This window comes from Pseudophryne corroboree, chromosome 6 (genome assembly GCF_028390025.1).
Source record: "Pseudophryne corroboree isolate aPseCor3 chromosome 6, aPseCor3.hap2, whole genome shotgun sequence".
Lineage (NCBI taxonomy): Eukaryota > Metazoa > Chordata > Amphibia > Anura > Myobatrachidae > Pseudophryne > Pseudophryne corroboree.
The window spans coordinates 585,818,639-585,830,865 of NC_086449.1; the positions used below are offsets into that span (position 1 = coordinate 585,818,639).

Below are 12,227 nucleotides of genomic sequence, written 5' to 3' on the forward strand. Positions count from 1 at the left end.
CAAAATTAAAGTGGAAAAACACACTACAGGCTGATCCAACTTTGATGTAATGTCCTTAAAACAAGTCAAAATGAGGCTCAGTAGTGTGTGTGGTCTCCACGTGCCTGTATGACCTCCCTACAACCCACACAAGTGGTTCAGGTAGTGCAGCTCATCCAGGATGGCACATCAATGCGAGCTGTGGCAAGAAGGTTTGCTGTGTCTGTCAGCGTAGTGTCCAGAGCATGGAGGCGCTACCAGGAGACAGGCCAGTACATCAGGAGACGTGGAGGAGACCGTAGGAGGGCAACAACCCAGCAGCAGGACCGCTACCTCCGCCTTTGTGCAAGGAGGAACAGGAGGAGCACTGCCAGAGCCCTGCAAAATGACTCCCAGCAAGCCACAAATGTGCATGTGTCTACTCAAACGATCAGAAACAGACTCCATGAGGGTGGCATGAGGGGCCGACGCCCACAGGTGGGGGTTGTGCTTACAGCCCAACACCGTGCAGGACGTTTGGCATTTGCCAGAGAACATCAAGATTGGCAAATTCGCCACTGGTGCCCTGTGCTCTTCACAGATGAAAGCAGGTTCTCACTGAGCACATGTGACAGACGTGACAGAGTCTGGAGACGCAAAGGAGAACGTTCTGCTGCCTGCAACATCCGCCAGCATGACCGGTTTAGAGGTGGGTCAGTAATGGTGTGGGGTGGCATTTATTTGGGGGGCCACACAGCCCTCCATGTGCTCGCCAGAGGTAGACTGACTGCCATTAGGAACCGAGATGAGATCCTCAGACCCCTTGTGAGACCATATGCTGGTGCGGTTGGCCCTGGGTTCCTCCTAATGCAAGACAATGCTAGACCTCATGTGGCTGGAGTGTGTCAGCAGTTCCTGCAAGATGAAGACATTGATGCTATGGACTGGCCCGCCCGTTCCCCAGACCTGAATCCAATTGAGCACATCTGGGACATCATGTCTCGCTTCATCCACCAATGCCACGTTGCACCACAGACTGTCCAGGAGTTGGCGGATGCTTTAGTCCAGGTCTGGGAGGAGATCCCTCAAGAGACAGTCCCCCACCTCATCAGGAGCATGTCCAGGCATTGTAGGGAGGTCATAAAAGCACGTGGAGGCCACACACACTACTGAGCCTCATTTTGACTTGTTTTAAGGACATTACATCAAAGTTGGATCAGCCTGTAGCGTGTTTTTCCACTTTAATTTTGAGGGTGACTCCAAATCCAGACCTCCATGGGTTAATAAATTTGATTTCCATTGATAATTTTTGTGTGATTTTGTTGTCAGCACATTCAACCATGTAGAGAACAAAGTATTTAATAAGAATATTTAATTCATTCAGATTTAGGATGTGTTATTTTTTTGAGCAGTGTGTGTGTATATATATATATATATATATATATATATATATATATATACATATACACACACACACACACTACTGTGCAAAAGTTTTAGGCAGCTGTGGAAAAAGTGCTGCAAAGCAGGAATGCTTTTAAAAATATTAGTGTTATTAGTTTATTTTTATCAATTAACAAAATGCAAAGTGAATGAGCAGAAGAGGAATCTGAATCAAATCAATATTTGGTGTGACCACTCTTTGCCTTCAAAACAGCATAATTTTTTCTAGGTACACTTGCACACAGTTTTTAAAGGAACTCGGCAGGGAGGTTGTTCCAAACATCTTGGAGAACTAACCACTGATCTTCAGTGGATGTAGGCTTGCTCAAATCCTTCTGTCTCTTCATGTAATCACAGACAGATAGACAGATTCTATGTTGAGATCAGGGTTCTGTGGGGGCCATATATTCACTTCCAGGATTCCTTGTTCTCTACGCTGAAGATAGTTCTTAATGACATTGCTGTATATTTGTGATCGTTGTACTGCTACATAATAAATTTGGAGCCAGTCAGTCACCTCTCTGATGGTACTGCATGACTGATAAGTACCTGCTTCTCTGTGAATGGATCGCAGCCTCCTGTGGCATAGCACATCGCGAGAGCAAACGCTGTAAGGAAATAGCAGGACACATCTGCCATAAGGGCAGAGTGTTTCAAACATAAATATATAGTAAGTTGCTTGGTTTTGATTTATTTTCCTACAATATATACATTCCTTAACTGACATTTTTAAAACCTATAAAATCCTAAAACATGGATTGAAAAATAAACTTATTTTAGTTTTTTAGATCCTAAAAATCCGGGGCCTACGTATTTGGTATCATGCTATTTTCTACAGAAGCTTTCAGCTTGTTGTCATCATCTCTCCTAATGCTTTTCCAAGTTATAGAAAATAAAGGCCCCCATCCACTAGTCCAATTTGGGCAGTTTTCTTCAGATTTCGACGCATCTGACCGTCAAATCTGAAGAAAAGTGTCACATCGGATGGCTCATCCGATCCGATGCACACTCCCGTGTCAGATACTGTATGTCTGAACTACAGATCTCTGAGGCTGCCCCAACTATTTATCTGAATCTGAAGAAATCAGGTGCACATCGGAGTGTTTTTTTTAACTTCAGATGTATCTGATCAGATTTATCTGAAGCGTCACTTGACTGGGATCTCCCTGGCATACTTGCCTACTTTTGAAAACTAGTTTCAGGGAGATTTCAGGTGGTACCAGAATGTCTCCGCGGTGCGCCGTTGAGGTTGTGCCATGGTCCGCCCAAAGGGTGTGTCTAGCTCCACCTATGGGCGTATTTATTGCCACTCAGGGGTGTGTCCTGCAATGGCAGGTTAAAACTACAGTACTAAAAGCAGAAAAAAGTAAAATAAAATAAAGAGTAATTATATACTGTAGGTGCACTTTATATTAATGTACCGTGTACATTTGTGGCGAGAAGGACAAATAGAAAATGTATACACTGTACACTCAGTGATCGCAAAAACGCGCTATAGCGCGTATTTTACCCGAAAGTAACTCCCTAGGACTCATGTTTAAGAAATCAGTGGGTCCCACAGGACGCGCTCTAATCTGGCTGTGTGTGTCCTGCCTGCTCCCGTGCCGCAGCCAATCACCACCTCCATGCTGTCTGTTATGTTTCCCCAACCAATCATCATGCTCCCTGTACTGTCACCCCAGCCAGCCAATCACCGTTGCGCAAAACGGCACCCGTAGCCTCCGCTCCGCGCGTCTCAAGATCCCTGCAGCCGCTTACCCGTGACGTGATGAGTGCCGGCTCCCTGTTGCTGCCGGGATCGCTGATGCGCCGGTCCCTGCTGTGACTCCTCCACACTGCCGCCACCCCCGCTGTTACTCTTCATGCTGCAGTTGGCTGCTTCCCGCGTATGGGTCGGAGGTGTACTGCCTGTGACCCACTTGCCTCTGAGGCTGCCATTCCAACAACGCTGGTGTTCCTGCCATCGTCCTGCAGTTTGCAGCGACCCCTTGTGCTTCTGGCTAACTTTCTAGCTTTGAGAACCGCTGCTCCCCCACAGAAGTCAGCCCCCTACCCCCAACCTGTAGAAGGACCTACAGAATCTCTTTGCCGGGTGAGTGCCTTTTACGAGGGTAAAGGTAAACAAATAATCTGGAGTGCAGCAAGATTTAAATAAGGGTAATTGTTTAATATTTATAGTTTAAACGAAGTGTGTGTTAGTACAGGTAACAGATGTGGCATAGAAATAGTACATATAAAAGTGTAACATGTACTGTAAGTACATAGAAAAGGAAATAAAAATCAAAGTAAAAATAAAATGTAAAAAATATTTTTGGTACCACAGTGTCAAAGAAATAATGGCCCTCATTCCGAGTCGTTCGCTCGGTAATTTTCATCGCATCGCAGTGAAATTCCGCTTAGTACGCATGCGCAATATTCGCACTGCGACTGCGCCAAGTAATTTTACAATGAAGATAGTATTTTTACTCACGGCTTTTTCTTCGCTCCGGCGAACGTAGTGTGATTGACAGGAAATGGGTGTTACTGGGCGGAAACACGGCGTTTTAGGGGCGTGTGGATAAAAACGCTACCGTTTCCGGAAAAAAAGCAGGAGTGGCCGGAGAAACGGGGGAGTGTCTGGGCGAACGCTGGGTGTGTTTATGACGTCAAACCAGGAACGACAAGCACTGAACTGATCGCAGATGCCGAGTAAGTCTGAAGCTACTCTGAAACTGCTAAGTAGTTTGAAATCGCAATATTGCGAATACATCGGTCGCAATTTTAAGAAGCTAAGATACACTCCCAGTAGGCGTAGGCTTAGCGTGAGCAACTCTGCTAAATTCGCCTTGCGAGCGATCAACTCGGAATGAGGGCCAATGTACAATGTAAAAGTACAGTATACAGGCAGTTTTGCAGTCGGGTCAGTATTGGGAGACCGGTGTTTGGGATCCTGGAGGTCATCATACCGACCCTGGGATCCTGGTGGGGTGGGGGGAGCTGAGAGCGCAACGAAGCCCCTTGTGGGCTCAGTGGTTTGCTGCGTTCGCCACAGGTCCTATTCCCACTCTATGGGACACCCACGAGTGAGAACAGTCCCTGTTAGTTGGCATGCCGACTGTCGGTCAGGATAGAGATAGGGATTCCAGTGTCAGTATAGTGACCATCGGGATCCCGACCGCCGGTCACATTATTACAGACCCTTGCAGTCCATAAAGATTAGTTTTGAAATGGAGAGGGCAGCATAGGTAGTTAGCGGTGAGTGGTGACTGATGGTTCTGCTCCTAAGATGTTAATGCTGAGAGTAATACTTATACGGGCACTTACATCTCCCCGGAGGGGGGTTAGCAGCAGCGTGTTTCAAACCCAGATACTCTGATCCCTGCAAGACGCTATCGCTACACTGCAGGAGTCGCGGCACACAGGCACCTGTGTAACAACATCATTGCCTCTGGAAAGAGATGCCACTTAAACCAAATCCACACAGATGGATAGAGATAAAAGGATCCACTGAACTATTGCATTATGAATTTGCGCTGCTAACCCCCACCGGGGAGATGTAAGTGCCCGTATTAATATTACTCTGCATAATTAACATATTAGGAGCAGGACCATCAGTCAGCACTGACTACCTATGCTGCCTGTATACTGTACTTTTACATTGTACATTATTTCTTTGACACTGTGGTACCAAAAACTGTTTTTACTGTTATTTTATTTTGACTGATTTTTATTCCCTTTTCTATGTACTTAAAATTTTTCCAAATGACCCAAGGTTGTACAGATTTTTTACATTCCACAATCCCACACTTCAGTAGGGAGCGCAGAACACAATACCCAACCGCATACAGAGCGCCTATAGTAACTGTGTGCACCTTGCTGGACACTATCCTATACCTCCACACAGACTCACTGCCTCCTGGATGTTTGTATGTCAGCTATCCACCCCTACCTGCCCCTAACGCACTCCTTGCCCCAGCTGCTATCTACCCTTAACCCCTCCCTGACCTAAACCCCCACCTTGCCCTAGAACTGCCCCAACTGCTATATGTCCCTACCACCAGCACTACCAGCCCCTAAACCTCCCCTTGCCCACACCCCCATTGTTTTCCCAGCTTCTATCTATACTTATTTCCTTCCTACCACCAGCACTGACTGCTCCTAACCCCCTCCTTACCTCAGTACTGCCCCACCTGATATCTAAACTTATCCCCCCTTCCTACCCCAACTGCCACTTGCCCTTACCCCTCCCCTTCTATCCCCTCCCTGCCCAAACTGCTACCTGCCTTAACTACCATCTCAACACCAACTGCTGCCTGCCCTTAACCCCCTTTCCACCATCTGTTACCTGCACGCAACACTGCCCAAACTACCACCTGATCCCAGCACTTTCCCCACTGCCTCCCGCCACCTTTCCCTCTGTCTGTACGTGTTGGCTATGTGAGATAAAGGCAAAGTAATTCTAAGCATTATTTGTACTGGAGAATGAGTGTGACTTCTGATAGTGCATAGGTAAGGCATGTGTGGTGGTCGTCTGATGCTATATGGGAAACTCAAAAGCATAAAACATGATGGGACCCACAAACAGTGGAGCAGGACCCCAGTTTTTTAAAGTGAGGGGTCCCAGGGACCCACAATTTTTTTCGCAGATCGCGATCACTGACACTAGTGCGGGATTGTGTGTATGTAAATTTATACACACACACATATATATACATAGTATAGTCATCACTAAGTACAACCAATATAGACAGCGCCATAATACATTATATAATAAACAGCACCCACTCACCCTTATTACACCTAGTACACACAGCACCAGTGGCGTAACTAGGTATTTTAGCGCTGTGTGCAAGAAATGGCATTGGCGTACACCCCCCCTATGCAAGATAGGGGTAGTGCGCGCCGTAGGCACGCAAAAAAATATATAGGGGCGTGGCTTCATGAGGAAGGGGCGTGGCCACAAAATAATACCAATTCATACTACGGTGCACAGTAGTCTCCATTATTCAAATTACGCCGCACAGTAGCGTCACTACGCCAGGTAAAACCCCTTTTACACATTACGGCAGCCAGTCCCTCTTTTTACACATTACGGCAGACAACATCCCCTTTTTTTACACATTACGGCAGACAGCGTCCTCCTTTTTACACATTACGGCAGACAGCGTCCTCCTTTTTACACATTACGGCAGACAGCGCCCCCTTTTTACACATTACGGCAGACAGCATCGCTCTTTTTACACATTATGGCAGACAGCGGCAGACAGACTAGAGAGAGAGAGAGAGAGAGAGAGAGAGATACTTACCATCTCTCCCTACTAGCAGTCAGGCTCCTCGGTGCTGGCAGATCCCGGGCAGCCGCAGGGGAGTAGGAGGAGGAGGGAGGGGGACTGGAGCCGCAGCAGCGCTATGTAATTGGTAGAGGCGCCACTGCAGCAGTCCCCTCTCCTTCCACATTGGCTGACTGCCGCTAGGAACGCTGGGATGAGGGAAGTGCATCCCAGCATTCACAGCAGCACCAGGCAGCCAATACGGAAGGAGAGGGGACTGCTGCAGCGGCGCCACTACCAATTACATAGCACTGCTGCGGTTCCAGTCCCCCTCCCTCCTCCTCCTCTCCTGCCTCCGGTGCTGCTGCTCTCCTCCCCTGCCTCCGGCTTCAGCGCAGCGCACACAGCAGAGGCGGCTTGTAATGAGTCAATTTGACTCATTACAAGCCGCTGCCCGTTGCGCCCCCAGGGCAGCTGAACTGTGTGCCAGGCACACGTGGCACACACGTAGTTACGGCGCTGCACAGCACCATGTTATATTGTGTTATACACAACCCCCCCTCATATTACACACAGCACATATTACACTATATAGAGAGCCCCCACTCCCCCATATCACCCCAGCACACACACAGAACATATTACACTATATAGAGAGCCCCCACTCCCCCATATCACCCCAGCACACACACAGCACATATTACACTATATAGAGAGCCCCCACTACCCCATATCATCCCAGCACATATTACACTATATAGAGAGCCCCCACAGCACATATTACACTATATATAGCCCCCATTTCACCCCAGCACATATTACACTATATTGAGCCCCCACTCCCCCATATCAACCCAGCACATATTACACTATACAGAGAACCGCCACTCCCCCATATCACCCCAGCACATATTACACTATATAGAGAACCCCCACTCCCCCATATCACCCCAGCACATATTACACTATATAGAGCCCCCACTCCCCCATATCACCCCAGCACATATCACACTATATAGAGAGCCCCCACTCCCCCATATCACCCCAGCACATATTACACTATATAGAGAGCCCCCACTCCCCCATATCACCCCAGCACATATTACACTATAAAGAGAACCCCCACTCCCCTATATCACCCCAGCACATATTACACTATATAGAGAGCTCCCACTCCCCTATATCACCCCAGCACATATTACACTATATAGAGAGCCCCCACTCCCCATATCACCCCAGCACATATTACACTATATAGAGAGCTCCCACTCCCCCATATCACCCCAGCACATATTACACTATATAGAGAGCCCCCACTCCCCATATCACCCCAGCACATATTACACTATATAGAGAGCTCCCACTCCCCTATATCACCCCAGCACATATTACACTATATAGAGAGCCCCCACTCCCCATATCACCCCAGCACATATTACACTATATAGAGAGCCCCCACTCCCCATATCACCCCAGCACATATTACACTATATAGAGAGCCCCCACTCCCCATATCACCCCAGCACATATTACACTATATAGAGAACCCCCACTCCCCCATATCACCCCAGCACATATTACACTATATAGAGAACCCCCACTCCCCCATATCACCCCAGCACATATTACACTATATAGAGAGCCCCCACTCCCCCATATCACCCCAGCACATATTACACTATATAGAGAGCCCCCACTCCCCCATATCACCCCAGCACATATTACACTATATAGAGAGCCCCCACTCCCCCATATCACCCCAGCACATATTACACTATATAGAGAGCCCCCACTCCCCTATATCCCCCCAGCACATATTACACTATATAGAGAGCCTCCACTCCCCATATCACCCCAGCACATATTACACTATATAGAGAGCTCCCACTCCCCCATATCACCCCAGCACATATTACACTATATAGAGAGCCCCCACTCCCCATATCACCCCAGCACATATTACACTATATAGAGAGCCCCCACATCACCCCAGCACATATTACACTATATAGAGAGCCCCCATTCCCCCATATCACCCCAGCACATATTACACTATATAGAGAACCCCCACTCCCCCATATCACCCCAGCACATATTACACTATATAGAGAGCTCCCACTCCCCTTATCACCCCAGCACATATTACACTATATAGAGAGCCCCCACTCCCCATATCACCCCAGCACATATTACACTATATAGAGAGCCCCCACTCCCCCATATCACCCCAGCACATATTACACTATATAGAGAGCCCCCACTCCCCTATATCCCCCAGCAAACACAGCACATATTACACTATATAGAGAGCCCCCACTCCCCTATATCACCCCAGCACATATTACACTATATAGAGCCCCCACTACCCCATATCACCGCAGCACATATTACACTATATAGAGAGCCCCCACTCCCCCATATCACCCCAGCACATATTACACTATATAGAGAGCACCCACTCCCCTATATCACCCCAGCAAACACAGCACATATTACACTATGTGGAGAGCCCCCACTCCCGCATATCACATCACCCCAGTATACCACTCACTTACTGTTGCTTCATTGCTCCTTCCTGAAGAGCAGGAGCCGACCCTGGGACAGTGAGGTGGGAGGAGGCAGCCCAGGGCAGGACAATCAGGACCAGTAAGAGGAGCAGGAAGAGGAAACTGGCCTGATACACGCAGACTACTCAGAGTATTGTGGGCGGGGCCAGCCACAGTGAAGCAAAGCTCTGGCTGCCGAGCTGGCTCATTTGCTTCACTAACTATACTCTGCACAGCTGCTCCGCTGATTATGCCCTGACACTGTAGAGCAAGCCTCCGCTCCCACTGCCTCCTACACAGTGTGCACAGCAAGACACAGTCTGCCACCGCTACCCACCACAAACCCGCATCCCTGGCTATGACGCTTCTCCTGCATGCTCAGCCCAGATCTTTATGGAGGGAACACTATAATCCGGGAGGGCTGGCAAGGTTTGCGGGGCAGCGGGAGGCTCATGTAAAAATCGGGAGCCTCCCGCTGAATGCGGGAGGGTAGGCAAGCCTGCTCCCTGGCCACTCCCATCCACCACAGGACGTGGTGGCAGCAGCATCATCATCATCATCATCATCATCATCAGATCAATCGCATGTAGCATGTGTGCATCAGATATATCTGATGTGATCTGGCACATGATAGATTGCATCAGATATATCTGAAGTGAATGTAGTTGTAAGGATGTGCCCTGTGGGCACATCTGTGTTGTCCCTAGTTGGGGACAGCGCTGGGGCAGCTTGTCTGTCCCCAGCGCTGGGTGCGTGGCGGCGGCGGCGGGTGTCCGGTGCAGGGATTACCCTTTTCCCTGCACCGGACCCCAGGCTGGAGGGTTTGAATGTTGGCGCCCTCCGGGAGCCAATCGCGGCTCCCGGAGCGGCGGCCAATCAGGAAGAGACGCGGCGAGCCAATCAGCGCTCGCCGCGTCATAGGCCCCGCCCCCGGCGTCTGACGTCAGACGCCGGGCGGGAGCCGTTCGTAAAGGAGGCCGCGCCGAAGAGCGGCGAAGAGGAGGAGCCCGCGCGCAGGAGCGGTAAGAAGAGGATCGCGTGGCTGAAGGGAAGACACGGCCGGGAGCAGCGGGGACGGAGGTCGGCGCGCCGGAGCGCAGAAGATCCCAGCGGCGCAAGGAGAAGACCAGACTGGCGGAGGAAGAAGAGGTCAGCGGTCGGGCTCCAGAAAGAAGATGTCCAGCGGCGGCTGGACGCAGGGAAGAGACGGAGGCGCCGCCGGCCAGGACGGGTCAGCGGCAGAAGACGGCGGAGGCCCCCAGGTTAGGTAAGGCCTCAGTGAGGCTATCCTCCCCCTCCCCTTTTCCTCCCTCGACCACCAGGGACGGGCATTAGGCCCGAGGACACAATTCAGGCGCTAGGCCTGGGCGCAGTTAGGAGTTTGGGCCCCCAATATTTGATGAGGTGGTTTGGGCATTAGGCCCAAGCCACCCCACCCATGCGGCACCAGTTAGGCGGGCACTAGGCCCGGGGGACAATCTAGGCACTAGGCCTGTGGGTAATAGAGGGCGTTAGGCCCTAGGGTATTTGTGGCCAAATCCGGGGTACGATAAGGTGACCCTGGGCACAAGGCCCAGGTCACCCAACGGGCGGCAAGTAGGCGGGCGCTAGGTCCGTGGGCGAAGTCAGGCCTCCGGCCTGTGTGCAGTTAGGGGGCGCTAGGCCCATCGAAGCAGTGTTTTCCCCGAGGTGAGTAAAGGTGGCACTGGGCGTTAGGCTCAGGCCACCCTGAGAGTACGGTAGGTGGGTGAGCTGTGCGGTCCCCACTACTGGGTGTTCTGAGTCGGGTAGACAAAGGGACAGCACCGTTTTATGTTGTAACTCCGATAGTGTGATATATGTTGTTACCGTGCAGGGCAAATTGCTGTTATGAGGTTTGTGCTAGTTATGTTGCACCACACCCACAGAGCTAGTTTGAGGGCTCTGTTGTTGTAGTTAGTATAGGGTGTGACACTAGGTCAGAGTTAGGCCCTGCACGGCTGTTTCTCTTTGCCTCCTTACAGGGACCTGTAAGTGGAGAAGATCGGAGTGCAAGACTCGTGACGGTGAGTAGCATCCGTGTACGTCTGTCCCTTGTTTGTCCCCGAGCGCCGGAGTTAGGATTGCTCACGGACGTGAGAATCCCTTTTCATCACACTACGTGCGAAAGCGCGAGTGTGTGAAATCTGGGTGGCTGAGGCTTTGTGCCGGTGATGACCATTCGCCCAACCGGTGAAGGTCGCGGCCACCCCTGGGGTATCCCCTGTTCCACCGGAAGCAGGGTCGATACCCCCTTTGATGTAAACCCTTCTCTCCTCAGCTAGGTCGTCGGTCAGCTCCGAGAGGGAATCGCCGTGTCCGGATCCGACTGAAGATTTCCAGGTCCGTTGAAGGTTCCGGTACCTGAAGGTGAGAGAGAGCGGCGCCTGGTGAGTACTGAGTCTACACCTGCACGGCAGCAGGCACCACCACACGCACCGCAGGCCCGCACCTCTCACATAGTGATAAATAAAGGCAGGGTCCGATACGATTCCCGGGAAGCTCTCGGGAGAGTTTAAGAGAAATGTGATGTGATCTGCAGTTCAGACAAGTCTGAGTAGTGGATGTGGGCCTTAACCACTTGAGTTCAAAAGCATTCCAGTGGATTAAATATCTGTAAGTCCTTATACCAGTTGGTGTTTCACTTACATATTTAATGCTAGCAAAAAAACATTTGATATGCTTTATTTCTATCAATTTAGTGGTTTAGGAGGTTTATATACTAAGCCTTGGCGAAAGATAAAGTGGACAGAGATAAAGTACCAGCCAACCAGCTCCTGACATTTTTCAAATGCAGCCTGTAACATGGCAGTTAGGAGCTGATTGGCTGGTACTTTACCTCTGTCCACTTTATCTCTCTCCAAAGCTTAGTATATCTCCCCCTTAGCTTCCTGGTGTATTTTACATGAGGCAAACAATAAAATAGAACAAGTTCCATTCCTGGGAGTATGAGCCCTTTAGCTTAAATCTTCAGATAGTTCACAAAATACACAAAATAGAAATAATTGTACAA

The 12,227-nt window shown here is 49.8% G+C and overlaps 1 long non-coding RNA gene across 1 annotated transcript in view; it reads right to left on the reverse strand.

Annotated features, from left to right (window-relative positions):
• Positions 1-9,379, reverse strand: part of LOC134935467 (uncharacterized) — a 207,795-nt gene extending 198,416 nt beyond the window's left edge. Inside the window, exon 1 of the long non-coding RNA XR_010180159.1 lies at positions 9,206-9,379. This is a non-coding gene — a long non-coding RNA (uncharacterized LOC134935467). The remainder of the gene's footprint in view (positions 1-9,205) is intronic.
• Between the last annotated feature and the right edge of the window lie 2,848 nt (positions 9,380-12,227).